The sequence below is a fragment of the Eschrichtius robustus genome, chromosome 1, assembly GCF_028021215.1.
Source record: "Eschrichtius robustus isolate mEscRob2 chromosome 1, mEscRob2.pri, whole genome shotgun sequence".
Classification (NCBI taxonomy): domain Eukaryota; kingdom Metazoa; phylum Chordata; class Mammalia; order Artiodactyla; family Eschrichtiidae; genus Eschrichtius; species Eschrichtius robustus.
Window position 1 is genome coordinate 45532654 of NC_090824.1, and position 19139 is coordinate 45551792.

Genomic DNA, 19139 nt, shown 5'->3' on the forward strand with positions numbered 1-19139 from the left:
GTGGGTTCTTAACCACTGCACCACCAGGGAAGCCCTATGCTACCATTTATGTTTTTAAAGGTAGGGAAAATAGACTATACACCAGAAGACTATGTAAGAAACTAGTAACAGTGGTTGCTCTAGTGAGGGAAAAGTATGCCCAAGGCACAGAATAGAAAATATCTCACTTTTTGCACCTTTCACATTTTGAACCATGCAAACACATTACCTATTTAAAAAATAAATGTTCTTTAATCCTATTAAACAAAATTAAATATTTCGTTTAATTTTTTTGAAATTTTGGTATATGCAGATTTTAATGATTTGAAGACTTACATTGACTTTAGTTTCAAGATGATCCCACACTGAACTTAATTACTGAGACTCCTAGATACAAAAATGACAAAAGAATAAAAAGTGTTGGAAGGGGTAAAAAGGGAAGGAGAGTGCTGAGAACTCGTTTGAGGAAAACGGCAAGAAAACATTTTAACCAAAAAGAGAAGCACTGGGATCATTCTACTGCTGGGAATATATACTATATATCTTTTAATTTCTCATTATCTGCTTTTAATGAAAAACAAACAAAAGCAGCTAGCTAAATCAAAAAGGCCAACAAGGCTTTTCTCTGATTAGCTGAAGGAATCAAACAAAAGGTTCTTTCTTGTTAGGAGTATAGATTCTGAAGAGTTACAAATAGTAATGTGAAAGTCTCCGTATCAGATTAGAAATTGAAATAAAACGAGGATTTCTGAGAAATTTATCAAATTGACCACAGGTGGTTTTCTGTTCTCAACACTATTTTGTAACGTGTATATATAAACCCTGTTAAGCTTTTATGGTGTAAACAGAATAACAAAAGAGTTACTCGGACTTCCCTGGGGGCGCAGTGGTTAAGAATCCGCCTGCCAATGCAGGGAACACGGGTTCGAGCCCTGGTCCGGGAAGATCCCACATGCCGCAGAGCAACTAAGCCCGTGCGCCACAACTACTGAGCCTGCGCTCTAGAGCCCGTGAGCCACAACTACTGAAGCCCAGGCGCCTAGAGCCCGTGCTCCGCAACAAGAGAAGCCACCGCAATGAGAAGCCCACACACCGCAACCAAGAGTAACCCCCGCTCTCCGCAACTAGAGAAAGTCTGTGCGCAGCCACAAACACCCAACGCAGCCAAAAATAAATTAAATAAATAAATAAATTTATTTAAAAAAAAAAAAAAGTTACTGAAAATCTACTACTCTTAAATAGACCATTTAATTTTGTCAGTTGCCCAAGCCTTGGCCTATACATTCATGTATTTTTGTGTATGATTAGTATATATATTTTATATACCATTTTCACATACTTATTTCTATGTAATGATAATTAAGTTGAATGAAATAAAAAATATTCACTTTATAAATCCATAAAATTTTGGATTTTTATTTTTAAAAGGTAACTCAGTAAGAAAGTCCTATCTCTTGCTCTAATTCTGGAAGAGGATTATTCAGATCCTAAGTCAGAGGCCACCAACCATTTACTGATGATCCCAATTACCAACAACCTCTTAAGTGACAAATACATACAAATAAACCCAGAAAAAGGAGGCATCATTTACATGCTCTTGTTGATAATAGTAAAAACATTAAATTGTTTCTAACAGGGTTGGATGGTCACAAACAAAATCTCTAACCCTTTAGAAATTCCTAGTAGCTACTATGGAAATTTCTTGGGGCCTCTGGAACCCAAGTAGGCATAGACAATAATCATTAAGCCCTTCAAAGTCAATCCTTCTGAAGGCAAAGACTATATTTTCCAATACAGTACTGTGTATTATCCTATAAAGATTTCAGCAACATAGAATAAATGAACATTCAAATGTAGAAGGCTCAAAGTAGGCATAGAATTAACATTTGGTGAACTGAATACTAACAGTTTAGAAACAAAGACAATGCACATGGAAATGAAATTAAGCTTTACTTCTTTGAATAAGATATCTACACTAAAAGCATACAAATGACAAATTTCTTAAAAACTGAGTAATTATACTGAGGTTCATTAATGAAGGATTGACTTTTTCCAAAGGGGGAAAAAACAGATCTGCTATCTGCCAAGAACATTAAATTGAAATCTTCAAAAGTGGTACTGCTATTACCTTAGTAAACCAGTAACACTAATATCCTTTACAAGTAGAAAGGTGAGAAGTTATGCTCATTGTTTTTGAAAAATTGGAAAGGGAAAAGGTAAAGATTAATTTCCTCCTAACTTCTCCTGAACTATCAATTTGGAGGAAAGAAAAATGGACCAATCAAATTAATTTCATATAATATTCTCAAAGAATACAAAATAAACAGCATAAACACAAGGATAGGGGTTACTCAGATTCAATTCTAACAAATTATTACTTGATTCTATAGGAAACAATGATCAGTAATTGTCAGACCAGTCCTTAAGGGACTTACTCAAAAAGCCAAAATCTTAAGAATTCCATTGGACTATCAACTGTGGTCAAGAGGTAACATGTATCTAAATCAGAGCCATTTAACAAGAGAAAGACTCAACAGGTGTTTGGTAAAAGAAATGCCTGGAAACACTGGGAACACATGAAAAGACCTTTAATAAAATGAAACCATAATATTTAAGTAACCCAACAAATGAGTTGGCAAGCAAATTTTAATCTCCAAAATTAATCATATCTTTTAAAGAGGCATAGTCCCCTTCTTTCCATGTCCCCTAAAAAGGGAAAATCCATGACATTTTAATAAAGGAACAATTCTTTAAAAAGGCTTTACAACTCCTCATTCTCTACTAAAATAGAACAATTAAAATTCAAGCAGAATAGGGAATTCCCTGGCCATCCAGTGATTAGAACTCCGCGTTTCCACTGCAGGGGGCATGGGTTCCATCCCTGGTCAGGGAACTAAGATCCTTCAAGCTGCATGGCACAGCCAAAAAAAAAAAAAAAACAAAACATTCAAGCAGTATAGACAAGATAGTCAAGGTTGATTCACAAAATAAAACAAGGTAACAACTACAGTAAAAATCAAGTAACTTTTTGGTAATATACACAAAAATATTAGGTAACTGAGAACATTTTTAATACAGAGGCTAAGCCCCTAGATCAAATAAAGAAGAGAGGAAATAATTCATTTGTTAGATTCAGAAACAAAACAATAACTAACATGGCTAAAGTTTTCACTTAAATTCCAAGGCCATGAAATTTTTAAACATCAGTAGTTTAAAAATGTGTTATACAGTCATTTTTAAGTGCAAAAATATGTTATACTATATAGTCTTAAAATATATGCAACTAGAATGTAAAATTATGTTTTAATATACAACCTCCTACTAATACAAACAAAAATGTGGATTTTCCAGAAAAGTTAGTATTTATCTGGACTTTAATAATCAATTCTATTAATGATATCTGCCATACGGCAGGGGAACCCACAAGGTGTTAAGATAAACAATAAAAAGACAAAAGAATAAATTCTTAAATTTAAGACTGGTACTTGCCAAAGAATACATAGATCTGTAAACAGTGCTAAGAGAAAAAGTGACAGAAGTTAACTAGTGCACTGAGCATAATGCCTGGAGTATAAAACATGCTACCCTTTTTTTCAGTAGGTGAATAAATACACAGGCCTTGAAATTCCACAAGTTAAAAATGGTGGTATATAACCATTTTATCAAGCTAACTACATAGCATGTTAAATAAAACATAGGCAAAGAAAATGTCAAATGAAAGATAGGATTCCTAAAGCATAAAGCTATAGACCTTCTATGGACTTTTCAGGATCCCTTTTCACAGTCCTTGCAGTATCCCAAATAAGCTTCACTACTGTGATGATGGTATAGCTCTTCAACTAGAATACAGCCTGAACCAGAGAAACCTATCCCCAAAGGCTGAAGTGGTGTGTAGAAAGTACCTAGAACCTCCAGAGAACAATTCTGATGACTGAACTTGAAATCAAATCTCTTGCCCTACTTTGGAAACAAGCTTGCTTCTCCTGGTTCCTGGACAATAGACCAAATGTGTCCTTTGAGACTTCCTTACCAAACTCAAATTTCATCTTCAGAAACGCCAGCTTAATCAATAATTCCCTACAGTAGTTCCAAGAGTGATTTCAGAGCTTCAGATAGACTATTTTTATATTATTAATTATTTAAAATACATTATTTTTAAATTTTTAAATTTTCAAGAAGCAAATGAACACTTTAATACACAAAGTCCTATAACTGAATCTGCTAGAAGGTGTCTAAGTTAAACAGAAAAATAGAAAAAAAAAATTTTTTTTTTAATTTAAAGGTACAACTTTAAATAGCCCAGGTATGTCCTTAAAGATAAGGGGAAAAAGCTAAGCCTTCAATTATGTGTCTACAATTTTGGGATATAAGATATGAAAGCTTAGAATTTAGTAGAGAAGACTAATACACATGAAACAAAGAGTAATAAATAATGGTATACAATGAAGTGTTAAAGTGCTAAGTGGCTAAGTACTCAATTTGGGATGTCTATAAACTCAGATGAGGGGGGAAATTATCTTACTTTCAGTAACCTCCAACTGAAATTTAGCATTTCCTTCTATTGGGAATTCAGTCAGACAATAATATTAACAGTATCTGCCACTGTCAGTAATAGAAATCATAGATATTTTCCTATCACACAATCATAAGTTGCAGACACCTCCAAACAGTGATAATGTTCATCATTACTTGGAAATTATTAGACCCACGCTAAATCTTATTATTTAATACAGAAGCACGTTACTATCTCATAATTTAAAAAAATATTTTGATAACTGTATTTTAATGTAACTGGTTTTCTTTGTAATCCTATGTAATTTAAAAATACTACTCAGAAAACGGGTCCTATAGGCTTCAGACTGCCAAAGGTGTCTATGGAGCAAAAACTGTCAAGAGCCCTGCCCTACAGCTTCTATAGAAGCACTCTCCTTCCCCACCTCTGGATTTGATGGCATAAGGATGTAGAGCTTGAGGTGCTGACAAACACACTGTAACCACAAAGGGACAACACCATGGAAGCAGAGTTTATTAAATAAAGGAAATAAGAAGAAGATGAGATTCTGACCACCTAAGTACAAGTGGATCAAGCTTCATCTTTGGTCTTTTTAGTACTACAAGCCAGTAAATTTGATTCGGTTCTCTGTTATACTCACTACACTCAACATCTAAATGGCACAGCTGATTGCAATAGTTTCTATCTCAGGAAACCAGAGCAATACCCATTTCTTGGCATAGCAACAGCAACATTACAAAAGGATTCACTTTACCACCATTAGGGAATCTGGGGAAAATGAGTTTAGTTTTTCACAAACTAAGTGTGCTGAAGTCTCACTCAATACTCACTCCAATCTACTCTCACATGGACTTCCTATTTTACAGAAGCTGCATAGCTAAAAACTGCATTTTCCAGATGCCTTTGAAGCAAAGGTTTCACATAAGACCTAAGTGTGGCCAAGCAGACCACTTAAGATATAGAGAGCAGAAAGTAACATGCAATGATGTTACTGCCCAAGGAAGTTAAAATTTCTGCCACATACGGTGGTCCGTAATGGCAGTAGCTCCCTTATCAGGCAAGTTCTACAGTGTCTCTGTGGTGTTTGTTCTAGAAGTTCAGTCTAATCTGTTCATTCAGCCTACTCAACATTTACCTATCTCTTTCTTAATAAATCCCATTTGCTACAACCACTTAGAGCAAATGCTCTTGCTACAGATTCTTGAAAAATAAATACAAAGTAAACATGGATGTAAAAAAAAGCAGCATCCGTGTGATGAACGTGGAGATTGGGATTGACATATATACACTAATATGTATAAAATGGATAACTAATTAAGAACCTGCTGTATAATAAATAAATTTCAAAAATTCAAAAAAAAAAAAAAGTAGTATCCTATTGGCAGTTAGAAACCTAACAAGAGTTAACAGCTTATGGATACAGATATAGGCTTGACCTGGAAAGCATTATAATTGAGAAGCCCTAAGAGCTAAGGGCCAGATTACAAGGAGCACAACAAAGAGTCAAGAACAGAGCTTAGACAGACTCAAGATATAGAGAACAAACTAGTGGCTACCAACTGGGGGTGGGGGAGTAAGAGGTGTAAACTATTAGGTATAAAATGAGCTACAAGGATATATTGTACAATGTGGGGAATATAGCCAATATTTTATAATAACTATAAATGGACTATAACCTTTAAAAATTGTGAATTACTATATTGTACACCTGTTAACATATAATATTGTACAGCAACTATACTTCAATTAAAAAAAAAAAAAAGAGAACAGAGCTTTAGATAGTTTGGATCTGGAAGAGAAAGAATTGCCAGCCAAGCTGATAAATCAGAAGAAATCAGAGATAGGCAAAGAACCGAGAGGAGAGAATTCAAAAAATGAAGGTGTCTTCTGTACAACTAAATACCAAAGATGACAAATAGGCTAAGAATTTAACTAAAAGATCCATTTTTCACATTACTTCCTTTCTCAAAGATTGTCCTGGGTAAAAAATAATGCTCAAACTCCCTCCATAATTGGGTCCCTTGTCTGCTGCTGCAGCTTCATACCATAACTTTTTCTTTTTCTTTGTTTTTTTTAATACCATACTTTTAATCAGTCTTTTTTAAATAAATAAATAAATAAAACCTCTTCTCCAGATCCCAGAATAAACGTCCAATACAAGGCCCACACCTAGGAAACTTTGTCTGGCAGTTCCAGGTGCCTCCTCTGAATTCATGTAACATTTATTTATCAGACACCTAATTAAAATCCAAACTAAATTATAAGCTTAAAGAGAGCAGGAGCTATGTTCTTCATTTCTTTATATTCTGAACACCCAGCATAATGCCACTCAAATGCACTGCTAACAGCTAGGCCCTTTCAACAGGTAGTTTCAGAAGGGTGGAAGTAAGATTGCAGGAGATTAAAAATTTAATTAAATTGACTTGGAAGGTGAACAAAGAAACCTTCCGTAGAAATGGTAATGTTCTGTATCTTGACAGAGTTATGGGTTAAATAGATGTATGAACTTGTCCAAACTAAGGGACAAGTTAAACTATTTGTGTACTTATTTAATAAGTACACAAATAGTTCATGATAGGCATGCAAAAGTATTTACTGGTAAAGTATACTTACTTTGAAATACAACCAAAATATAAGATGCATTGATAAATACATAGAGGGTAGAATGGATGGATAAATAGATAAGCAAATAGAGCAAAATAAGAATTACAGAATCTACATTGTAGATATTTAGATATTCATATTCAATGTATAAACAGTTCTTGCAACTTTTCTGTGATTGAAATTTTCATGATAAAATGTTAGGGGAAAAAAGCAGAGTGGAAATAATGTGAGGCTCACATTATTTCAGAAGTTTGTCAATTAAAGGATTGACCTTAGAGAAGAAAAGGAAGGTATATATACATGCCTCTGAGAGAGGGATGTCTGGATTGTTCCTCTTCTCTCTACCTCTAGTCTTAGACTGCCTATACAGACTAGTTCTGGCCTTGAGTGCTTCCTCTTGCCTGAAAGAAAATGCTCACTCACTAAGCTCCCTTCATTCTAGCACAATCCAAACCTGTGGAGCCTGACCCCTTTGTCTGTCTTGGGCTATGATAATCTGTTCCCTATTCTTTTTACCTGAGCTTCTATAACCTCCTTAACTGACCTTTAGACAAAACCTCTGGCCAATCTGCATAACATAAATGGTTCATCCTCTTGGTCCAACTCTTGCCCTTCAGACCCATGGCCCCCACAGCAAGGGAATGTTAAAACAACGGTCACACAGTCCCTGGCTGAGGACCAGGCAGAGAGGTACTCAAAACATGTTTGTTAGATGAATAAAACCCATGCCTGATAATAATATAATACACACATAAATAGAGCTTAGTTTCACATTTAAATCTACATTGTGCTGAGGGTTGAAAACGTGTGTGCTAAGTTTCTGGAGTTGAACATTTAAAAAGGGAAGATCTGGAGCCTCTTCTGTGGAGAGCAAACCAGAAGACAGAGCTGGAAACGGAAGGTTGATAAACTCTTTCAACTGACATTAAGAAACACCTACATTTAAATTATTAATGCTTTTCCCAGATAATACAGTACGTTCATCAGCTTCAAAGTGCCATAAACATGAACTACAGGGGTAAAGATAAATTATGCAACAGTAAGAATTGATATGAATTCAATTTCCAATGACCTAAATGCACTTGGGAGTTAATTTGCTTTTTGTTACTGTAGCTTCCAAAGGACTGCAGATTATGCACTTGCTGAATTTTGCCTTTGTCACACATGACCTAACAAGGAAGGCATTCATTCTACCATAGTAGCTTCTCTCAAGTATCTGGTTCTAAACAGCTGCAAATTTTGGAAGATAACACTGAATGATGTTTCTAACCATTAGTACGTTCTCTCCCCAACAAATATGAAAACAAGATTAAGGTTTACTAGAGTATCAAAACTGTGCAAATTAAACTGGCTGAGCATAAATTTATTAGAAAATAAAGTAGAAAATTTGTACAAGAATTTAAATTCTAGATGTTATGTTAATAGAATTGATCCAATAAACATATCCTAAAGAATTTCTAAAATACAGCACTTTCATTGTTCACATTTGCTTTTATCTGTCAGAAAGATGCTGTATCACTAATGACTGGCTGATATAGTCCCTTAAATGCTGTAACTGGATAAAATGACAAAATATTTCAAAATAATACCGATCTCAAATAAATTTCCATTTATAAGAAGTAAAAGCTGCTTCCTAGACCCAAAACTGCTAGGCCTGGGTGAAAAATAACCTGCCAAAAGTAGAAACAAACTGTAAAAATGTTTCAGAGTGTTATGTGTTACAGCTGGTTAAACGGTTATACAACTAAACAAAGAAGCTGGTTTTTTTACACCTGTCATTGTTCCTAGGTCATATCAGAATACATGAAGACATTTATTCTCCACCTATCAACTCATTTTTTAAAAATAAATTTATTTATTTTATTTATTTATTTTTTGGCTGTGTTGGGTCTTCGTTGCTGCGCGTGGGCTTTCTCTAGTTGCGGCAAGCGGGAGCTACTCTTCGATGCAGTGCGAGGGCTTCTCACTGAGGTGGCTTCTCTCTTCTCTCGTTGTGGAGCACGGGTTCTAGGCACGTGGGCTTCAGTAGTTGTGGCACACGGGCTCAGCAGTTGTGGTGCACGGGCTTAGTCGCTCCACGGCATGTGGGATCTTCCCAGACCAGAGATCAAACCCGTGTCCCCTGCATTGGCAGGTGGATTCTCAACCACTGCACCACTAGGGAAGCCCCTATCAACTCATTTTTCATACAAAAAAATCATAACTGCTAAACACCACAGAGGAGGAAAAAATGTACTGCCAAGGAGAAGCTATTTTATTATCAGCATTTATATGTCTTTCAACTCACATGTAGTTTGACTTTCACCATATACCCTAGTACATTTAATTTACACAGATCCACGTAGCCTCCCCCAGAAAGGCTCCCTGGAAAAGACACATGCAAGTGTCCTTTCTGTACCTCCTTCAACTTCATTACATAATATCTTGTCATGATCCTTTCACTTTAAAGAGTAGGTTGATTAACACCCTCAAAATCAGCAATTTCATGTTAATTTGGTACTTATCAGTCTTGAGGATCCAAAAACCCAAATTTTGTCTTTAGAGCCTTAACACTGTCACCACACGATTCCTAATTTCTTAAAATAAATATATATATAAAATAATTTTCAAGTACTGCACACAATGCTATAGAATTTCCAAAGTACAGTGAGCATTAAAATGAGATTTACAGGAACACCTTGTTTTGTAAACTTCCAGTCAAATCTAATGGTAATTAACAAGGGTAAATTTTTGCTTTCATTTTCTACAAAAAACGTAGTAACAGAGCATGACTTCCACCAGCATGTTGATGCAGAATCTAGACAGACAATACCTTATCAATAACCTTTAAAGAGCAAATGAGAGAAAGCAGTATTAACAACAAAAAACCCCTAACATTACAAGTCAAGGTCAGTGGGGACGGGCTGAGGACTCCTATCCAAGCTTCCTGCTGAAGACACTAAATTGTAATTATGCTTCAATTTTAAGCCATCTACCTCTCAAACTAGATCCTATTTAAATGATTTTATAGAGAGGAAGAAATGATGAGCAAAAGTACTGATATGCTGCAATACCTGAAGAGAGTCATTAATGGCAGGTGACTAGCTTCTCTTCTGGCCTGATCTCTTTTGGAAGAAAAGCAATATTCATAGGCAGGGCATTTTTTAAAATTCTGTAGTTTCATATTTGAAAGCATTACAGACGAAATATTAGTTACTTGTCCAGGCAAGCAGTCCTGGTATATGTTATTATACTGTTACAGCCCAGTCTTAGTAAGAAAACAAGGAAAATCCTTGTTGTTGAGCTATAACCGTAGGAAACCCTCAATTATCCATGGACAGGGACAACCTGGATAAATTAAATCCCCAGGTAATTATTATTTAAGAAGAATGTTGGATTAATTCAGAACTCCTCCTCCCCTCTTTACAAAAGAAAAAGTTGACTTAAAATCCCCTCTCTCTCTTCCAGACCACTAACAAAAAAAGCAAATAGGCAGATAAATGATTTCAAAATTGTCTAGCAAAAAAGAGTAAGGCAAATAATTATCAGCACTCGAATTGGTTCTATTTTTTCCAGCAATTCCAATCACAAGTCATCAAACTATGAGTTTAGCTTTCTGAAATGCATTTACATTAAACACCCACCCATCCACCCCCCACAAAAAAAAAATCCCTCCTGATTGAGATTTTCCTAAATCAAATGGGTCTTATTGAACTGTACTAACAATGTCCGAAATGGAAGTTAAAGAACTTAACAACTATTACATTAAAATTGTAAAATGCTGATATCGAACAACTTTCGATTCAAAATCTCTGCTATGCTAGGCGTTGACAGAAGCTTTAACTTCCTTTTTCTCCCCTCCGGGTCCTCCCGGCCCTTCCGCGTGTCAAGCTCCCCGCCGGGGTCTGCAGTGACATCACAGCCCATCTCTTGGAAACCCCTGACGTCACAGACACACTGAACCACAGCACTATGACTTCATCGGGACTGGGGCGGAACCGCAGTCGACTTGCGCCAGCCCGGAGGCTAGAGAAGCTTCCGAGCCTCGGTCCTGCCAGGTCCCCGAAGAAGGTTAAGGACAGGCGCCAACTCACCTGCGCTGGGACCGGGAAGGACGGAGCGGTCGAGCCCCGGCGGGTGCGACCGGGCGAGGCTACCCCCACCCAGGGCCCGACTTCCTCACCGGCCGCCGGTCCCGGGGGTGGGAGAGCCGACCTGGAGCCTCCCCACGGCCTATCCCGGATCTCCTCCGCTTCAGCCCTGAGCCGGGACCCCACTCCCGCCCGCCGGCCCGCCCGACCCTCCGTGCCCCGCGGGGGCGCTCAGCGCCCGGCCCGTGTGCGGGCAGAGGACGCCCCCGGACGAGGTGCGGGCCGCCGGGCCCCTGCCCCAGACCGAGCCCCGGACCGGCGGGCGGCGCCCCCGCCCCCACCCGCCCGGCGCCCCGAGAGCGCAGGCGGCCGGCGGGAGGGGGCGGGGAGCGGCCACGGTGGCCGCCGCCAGACCCCGACCGCGCCGCTCTCGCGCCACGCCCCACCCCGGCCCAGACCCACCTGCGCTCCTGCCCCGGCCGGGGCCTGGCCCGGGGCTGCACACCGCGATACAGCGGCGGCGGCGGTTGGCCTGGCTCGCTCCCCACCGCTGAGGCGGACCGAGCGCCCAGCGCGGCGCGGCGGAGCCCAACGCTCGCCCCGAAACCCATTTGTTTGGCTAAAACGGCGTGACGTCACGCGCCGGCCCAATCGACGGTTGGCCAGGGGAGGGGCCGCGGAGCAAGGGAGTCGCAGCGCCCCTGCCGGGATTCTGCGGCACTTTGGACGCTGGGGGTGCGAAGAGTAGGGGACTTAAAAAGGGAGAACCGGGTGAGGCATCTTCGGGCCCCCAAGTGGTGAAGAGTGAAAGCTTGAGCAAGACCTGCAGAGAAAGGAATCAACCCCTCAGGCTAGCCAGAATGGTAGTAACGCCAGTGTTCAACAGCCAATAGACATGACAAGTCTACTAATACTCATGGGTGGATGTGGAGCTATAAATGGTGTTAGATTACTGTTAGATAACCTAGTAGACTTGAGTTCAAATTTTGCTTCTGCTACTGTCTGGGGAGGCTGGGCTTCAGAGTTCTCATTTGTAAAATGAAGGGGTTGAAAGAGTCCTTTATGTTATTCTTTTCTATGCAAATCATGGCAGGAATATCTACCAGCAAGCTGATAAACTTTGAGGTTGACAGTCTCAAAATGTGATCTTTAGAAGTTTAAGAGATTGTAAATGATGACTATAAGAAGTTTTTAGTATTTTACTTAATACTTTCAAATCAGAGTGCCAGTGAGGACCCTTTTACACTCAGCCTTTAAAATGCTAATTGCTTTCACTGTAAAAATAATTTTAACCACATCATAAAACATGAGAACAATAAAGAAAAAAAAATCCTTCACCCTAACACAGCCACTCAGCATTCAGCTTATTTTCTTTTAGACCTTTTGTCTCATGCATATGTATTTTACAATGTTGTGATCATAGTGTACACAAAATTTTGGATCCTGGTGGGTTTTGGGTTTTTTTGGTTTTTGGGGGGGGAGGGTTTCTTCCATAACTATTTCTCCTATTTCTACATAAGCTTCATAAACACTTTAACAGCTGCATAAAATTATATTAAGCGGACATACAAAATTTACCCAATTCTTTATTCTTGGACTTACTTATTTCCTTCCCTTTATGCCGTTATAAAGAAACCATAGGACATTCTCATGAATGTAAATTTTTAAAGATAAATACCAAGAAATGAAATTTCTACTTGAAAGAGTATCACCACTTTTATAGTTACTAATACAAACTGCCAAAATGCATTTTAAAAGGTTGTACCAAGTTTCATTTAAATCTGCAGCTTTGATTTTAGCCAGCCCTTTAAAAAAGTAGTTTGGTCCAGTTATAAAACTACTCTTTTTTTTTTTTTTTAATTTACTTATTTATTTATTTTTGGCTGCATTGGGTCTTCATTGCTGTGCGCGGGCCTTCTCTATATGCAGTGAGCAGGGGCTACTCTTCGTTGCGTGTGCAGGCTTCTCGTTGCGGTGGCTTCTCTTGTTGCAGAGCACTGGCTTTAGGTGCGTGGGCTCAGTAGTTGTGGCGCACAGGCTTAGTTGCTCCGTGGCATATGGGATCTTCCCGGACCAGGGCTCAAACCCATGTCCCCTGCATTGGCAGGCGGATTCGTAACCACTGCGCCACCAGGGAAGCCCTATAACTAATCTTAAAATATATATTATAAAACTTTAATATCAAAAAATTAAATAAAATAAATATTTCCTATGATCTCACCACCAAGAAATAACCACGTAACACCTCCATCTAGACTTTTATCTGTATAGATAATTTTAATCAAAGTTGGAGGGGGTCATATTGTACATACTGGAATTAAACCATATGCCTTATTTAATATCTGATCAATATTAGCTCAATGTATCATGATCACTTGAACCTTCTTTATGTCAATATTTGACTCAAAGTTCAATCCATCCTCTCAGGTTCATCTCAAACACTGTCCTCAAAACCTCTTGATTATTTCAATGAATCAATAATCGATTCCTCTTCCCTTATGGCCCTTATTTTACTCCATGCACATCTTGCATATGTGTATTTAATACACCCTACTCGATTCTAAACTGCTGGAGAATAAGGATTATACCCTAGTATCCACCAAAGGATCTTGCAGTTGATATTGCTTAAACATTTAATAATTAAATCCATGTTAATCACCTGCACTTTTCTCATGACAATAGATGAATATGATCTCCATTTTCAGTGTTTTCTGAAGTTGGTTAATAGCCACCATTTATTGCGTTTACAACATATAATCCAGACTCTATGTTAACTGTTTTGTATACATTATCTCATTTAATCAGAAAACACCTCTATGATATAAGTACAGTTGGTCCTTCATATCCATACCATTTTTTATAAGGTACTTGAGCATCCGCAGATTTTGATATCCACCAGGGGTCCTAGGACCAATCACCCTCAGAATCCATGGGACAACTATATAATGTTTCAATATTCAGTGTTCATCAAAGTGTGTTTTAGAAATGATACTGTTTCTCAAGTGAAGTGGGGATATTCTGTACATTAACCAATGCAGAATAAAAAATGTACTGTGCCTTGCCTCTTGTTTCAAATGTATAACCTTAAAGCTAAGTATACTACTGAGAGCTTATGAATATTCTGCAGTTTAAGCAAAATATAATATTAAATTTTCCATATAAAATTCCACACAGTATGAATGTATGGAATATATATATGTGTATGAAATATAAAATATGTATATATGTATGGAATATAAAATTTTCATACAGATGAGGAAACCCAGGCTTGAAGAGTTAAACCATTTGACCAAGATTAAACAGGTATTATTAGAGCCAAAGTTAGCAAAGACCCCAGAATTCTTACCATATCACTCACTGTATTGTTACTGGGAATTTCAGAGGGGTGAAAGACACTGAAACTACAAAACACAACACAAATATCATCAAAATGAAATGACAATGGTTTCCATGTGGCCAGCGCATCTTCATTGTAAGAGTTCCATTAGAGTCTGTGTGGTCTACGGGGTTTCCCTGGTGGCACAGTGGTTAAGAATCTGCTTGCCAATGCAGGGGACACGGGTTCGAGCCCTGGTCTGGGAAGATCCCACATGCCCCAGAGCAAATATGCATGTGTTCCGCAACTACTGGGCCTGTGCTCTAGAGTCCATGAGCCACAACTACTGAGCCCTCATGCTGCAACTACTGAAGCCCATGCGCCTAGAGCCCATGCTCCGCAACAAGAGAAGCCACCGCAATGAGAAGCCCACACACCACAGCTAGAGAAAACCCGTGTGCAGCAACGTAGACCGAACGCAGCCAAAAATAAATTAAAAATAAATTAAAAAAAAAAAAGAGTCTGTGTGGTCTAATGCAGTGTTTCTCAAACTGTCTCTGGTTAAGGACCAGTTGTGGGGTTTTTTTTTAATATTTAATACACTGCAAACTGATTATTTTGTAAAATATAGTAAAACTGAAACTACTAGAAATATGAAATTGTTTGAAAAAAAATAAAAGCTCAAATTCTTGATTATTAAACTCAGCACACAGAAAGTTAGTCAAATTGCTAGTAAGGTTTCTGAAACTCTTCCTCTCATTTCTGCTCTTATCACAGGCTGGCTCTAAAGCTGGCCAGTGGGCCACACTTCGAATAGCACTGGTCTAGGAGAAGGATCAGACTAGGAGGCAGTGAAACCACAAACCACTTGAGGCAAGTCCTTCCTTTGATTCTATTTCTCCATTTGTACAGTGGGAATAATCCTTGAAACAAGCCCGTAGAGCCAGTGCAGTGCCTCAGTCCTGGGAGGGAGCTCTTGGGTGGGGTTGGGCATCAGTGTGGGTGGCGTGGTGAGGTCATGGGACTGATAAGGTGCTGACGGAAGAACAGATTAAGGTGGCCTGAGATGGCACAGCCACAGAGAAGTTCTAAATATACGTAGTATATAACTTTGGTTATTTCATCAATGATTGGAACTTAGTCATCTCAAACCAGCAAACATCACATTACATTAAAACCCAGTGCAATGGGCTTATTTGTATAGACCAGGACTCTGAGCTCAGAAAAAAACTAAGAACCTACCACTTGCTCCTCAATAGCTCGCTCCTACCTCCAAAGGAAAAACACCATCTCATCTTCCTCCCCACCCCCAAACTCTTCATCCTTAACCCAACCTACTCCCTCCACTGCAGGACAGAGGAAACCAAGAGGCAGGCTCCACTGGACTTTGCCTCTAGGTCTCTTTACTACAGAACTACAACCCTGGGTGTGATCACGCCTTTCCCTACCTACTAACTGTATTACCATGAAGCTCAAATAAATGAGAAAAGTGAACGTGCTTTCCAAAACTTAAAGTTTACAAAGGCACGCACTTAACTTCGCCTGGAATGAAGTCGTTGGAGCATGTGTGAAGCGCTGAGCTTATGCCCAGCCTGTGCACGGATGAAACATGGTGGTGGTGAACGGAGACGGTAGAGGCTACACAGCCACAAGAAAGAGCTTCATTCACAGTAAATAAAAGAGCAACTAAAGAGAAACAGAAGAACCAGGGCAGCAAACTGCCAAGGGAGAAGAGTATATCTCGTAACTGAGATGTGGATTGTGAGGGATAGAAAGCTGAATAAGTATTGAAACCAGAAAAATACCAGAAAATCATAGTTCTTATCTTTCTTTTTGGATCTTGTGCCCCTGTGAAAATCTGATAAAAGTTAACAACCAGGAGTCTTCTCAGGAGAAAACAAAAACAAAAACTGATATATGCACAAATCATTTTGAAAATAATTTTAATTTATTCAAAAACTAAGTCCCTTAGGGGACTTCCCTGGTGGTGCAGTGGTTAAGAATCTGCCTGCCAATGTAGGGGACATGGGTTCAAGCCCTGGTCCGGGAAGATCCCACATGCCACGGAGAAACTGAGCCCTGCGCCACAACTACTGAAGCCCTTGCCTAGAGCCTGTGCTCCGTGACAAGAGAAGCCACTGCAATGAGATGCCCATGAACCACAATGAAGAGTAGCCCCCGCTCACCACAACTAGAGAGAAAGCCCGTGCGCATCAACAAAGACCCAACACAACCAAAATTGAATTAAGAAAATTTTTTTAAAAAGTCCCTTAGATCAACTTGCTTTTTGGTGACCTGCACACTTATAAAGGGAAGTAAAAGACAACAGCCTCCTCCAGGGAAATGCCAAGGCAAAACCAAATCAAGGTCTCAGGACTTCCTCTCTCCAAGGTATTGCCCTTAAAAGATCCCATTGTTGGGCTTCCCTGGTGGCACAGTGGTTAAGAATCCACCTGCCAATGCAGGGGACACGGGTTCGAGCCCTGGCCCAGGAAGATCCCACATGCCGCGGAGCAACTAAGCCCATGCACCACAACTACTGAGCCTGTGCTCTAGAGCCCGCGAGCCACAACTACTGAGCCCACGTGCCACAACTACTGAAGTCCACGTGCCTACAGCCCATGCTCCGCAACAAGAGAAGCCACTACAATGAGAAGCCTGCGCACTGCAACAAAGAGTAGCCCCCACTCACCACAACTAGAGAAAGCCTGCGCAGCAACAAAGACCCAAAGCAGCCAAAAATAAATAAATTAAATAAACAAATTTTAAAAAAACAGATCCCATTGTTGTCAGTGCCCTTTGACCTTTCAGCAACATTCAGATGATGGCTTCTACAACACCAACACAAACTGCAACACAAATTGCAACACCACAGCAATTTCCATATGTATCCCACTTCTTGATAACATAAAAAAAAGGGAATCCCTCCAGAAATCTTCACATTCTTATCATCATAATTAACACTTGGGTAGATTTGATACCCTGCCACAATGGTCTCCCTCCCTAATGTCTGACTTTTTACCAGAAATAAAGGCATAAGCAACAATCTGCATTCCTGATGTTCCTATATTCTAAATATCTGTATTGTCAATGAAATCTAAGAGTAGTTCAGCAAGAAATATTTTGTTAGCTCCTTTATCAAATCAGGCAATCTCTGTTCCATCTCAAGGCCTTTGGGCCTACATATCCCTCAGCCTGGAGGGCCCCTTTTCCCCTCTCAGCACCTGGTTAGCTCCGACACTACTTTACATGTTGGCTTAAAAGCTCTTCAGAGCATTGGAAGTGCCACAATATATTTAAGAGGGACCTTGGAGGGAGAGGAAGGTGAGCTGGCGAACTTGGCTTAAAGTACATTTGCCTAGCAAATCCAGTTTTTACTTAGATTTTATATATTTTTTAAACTTTATTGATGTATAGTTGATTTACAATGTTGTGCTGTACAAAACTTTCTGCTGTACAGCAAAGTGATTCAGTTATACATGTATATATTCTTTTTCATATTCTTTTCCATTATGGTTTATCACAGGGTATTGAATATAGTTCCCTGTGCTATACAGCAGGACCTTGTTGTTTATCCATCCTATATAAAATAGTTTGCATCTGCTAATCCCAATCTCCCAGTCCTTCCCTCCCCTAGGTTTTATTTTGATTTGGGGTCACATGGGGAGGTAGCTAAATCCTCTTCAAGCCATGACTTCCCTAGCCATCCTATCTAGTCTCTCTGAAGGAGAGCAGTACCCTGTGGGGCCCTCCCAGGTACAAATCCTTTCTGTGTCTCCCCCCATCCCCCCACCCCCTTTCTTGTTTGTAGGAAATAGGCTTCATTCAGCCTCCTTGACCTACCCTGAGTTCCAAAGTGCAAGTTCAAACAATTGCTTATCAGGGAAGGGAGGGAATGCAGAAACAAGGAGGAGCAGTCAAGAAACAATAGTGCAGGACTTCCCTGGCGGTCCAGTGGTTAAGACCTCATGCTTCCACTGCAGGGGGCACAGGTTAGATCCCTGGGAACTAAGATCCCATGACCAAAAAAAAAAAAAAAACAAAGAAACAATAGGGCAGCCAAGGGGCAGGGTCCTGGTTCCTCTCCAAGGAATGTACATAACAACACCTTTGAGTTCTCCTGTAGGAGCTAAGGCCCCACCCAGGTGGAGGATGGTAACTTCAGGCTGAGCACAAGATTCTTGGAGCACAGCCCTATTACCTCACCACCAACCAATCAGAAGAAAGTCTGCACACAATGGAAGACAAGGAAAATAACAAAGACCCTTACCCTCTCCCCAAATGGTTCTCCCTTTTTTTTTTTTTTTTGGTTCTCCCTTTAAAAACTTTCAAAGTTGAGCAGAATCTTCAGAGTTGGTTTTGGGACATGAGTCTACCTTCTCCACCTTGCCGGCCTACTGAATAAAGTAACCTCTCTCTTCCTACCAGCACTTGTCTCTCAAATATTGGCTTTCGAGTGGTGAGGAACTGAACTTGAGTTCAGTAACATCTCCCAAATTACCCTCTTTCACAAAATTGTTTCACAAAACTTCATAATACTAATTACACTACTTTTTTATTTATTGTAACTCCTTGTAGAGGGACTGAGTTTTATTCATTGCTCTATCTCAATGCCAAGTCCAGTGTCTGAGACTTAGAAGGTACTCAGTGAGTAATG

The 19139-nt window shown here is 39.4% G+C and overlaps 1 protein-coding gene across 6 annotated transcripts in view; it reads right to left on the reverse strand.

The window, feature by feature from the left end:
- FBXO34 (F-box protein 34) overlaps window positions 1–11766 on the reverse strand; it is an 85108-nt gene extending 73342 nt beyond the window's left edge. For 3 of the 6 annotated variants that reach the window (XM_068545178.1, XM_068545168.1, XM_068545148.1), the window contains exon 1: window positions 11629–11717. The gene's annotated coding sequence lies outside the window, so the exon portion shown is untranslated. Of the gene's footprint in view, window positions 1–11169; window positions 11214–11628 lie in introns of those variants that run through there. The other 3 variants (XM_068545139.1, XM_068545158.1, XM_068545188.1) reach the window with 3 other exon arrangements.
- Between the last annotated feature and the right edge of the window lie 7373 nt (window positions 11767–19139).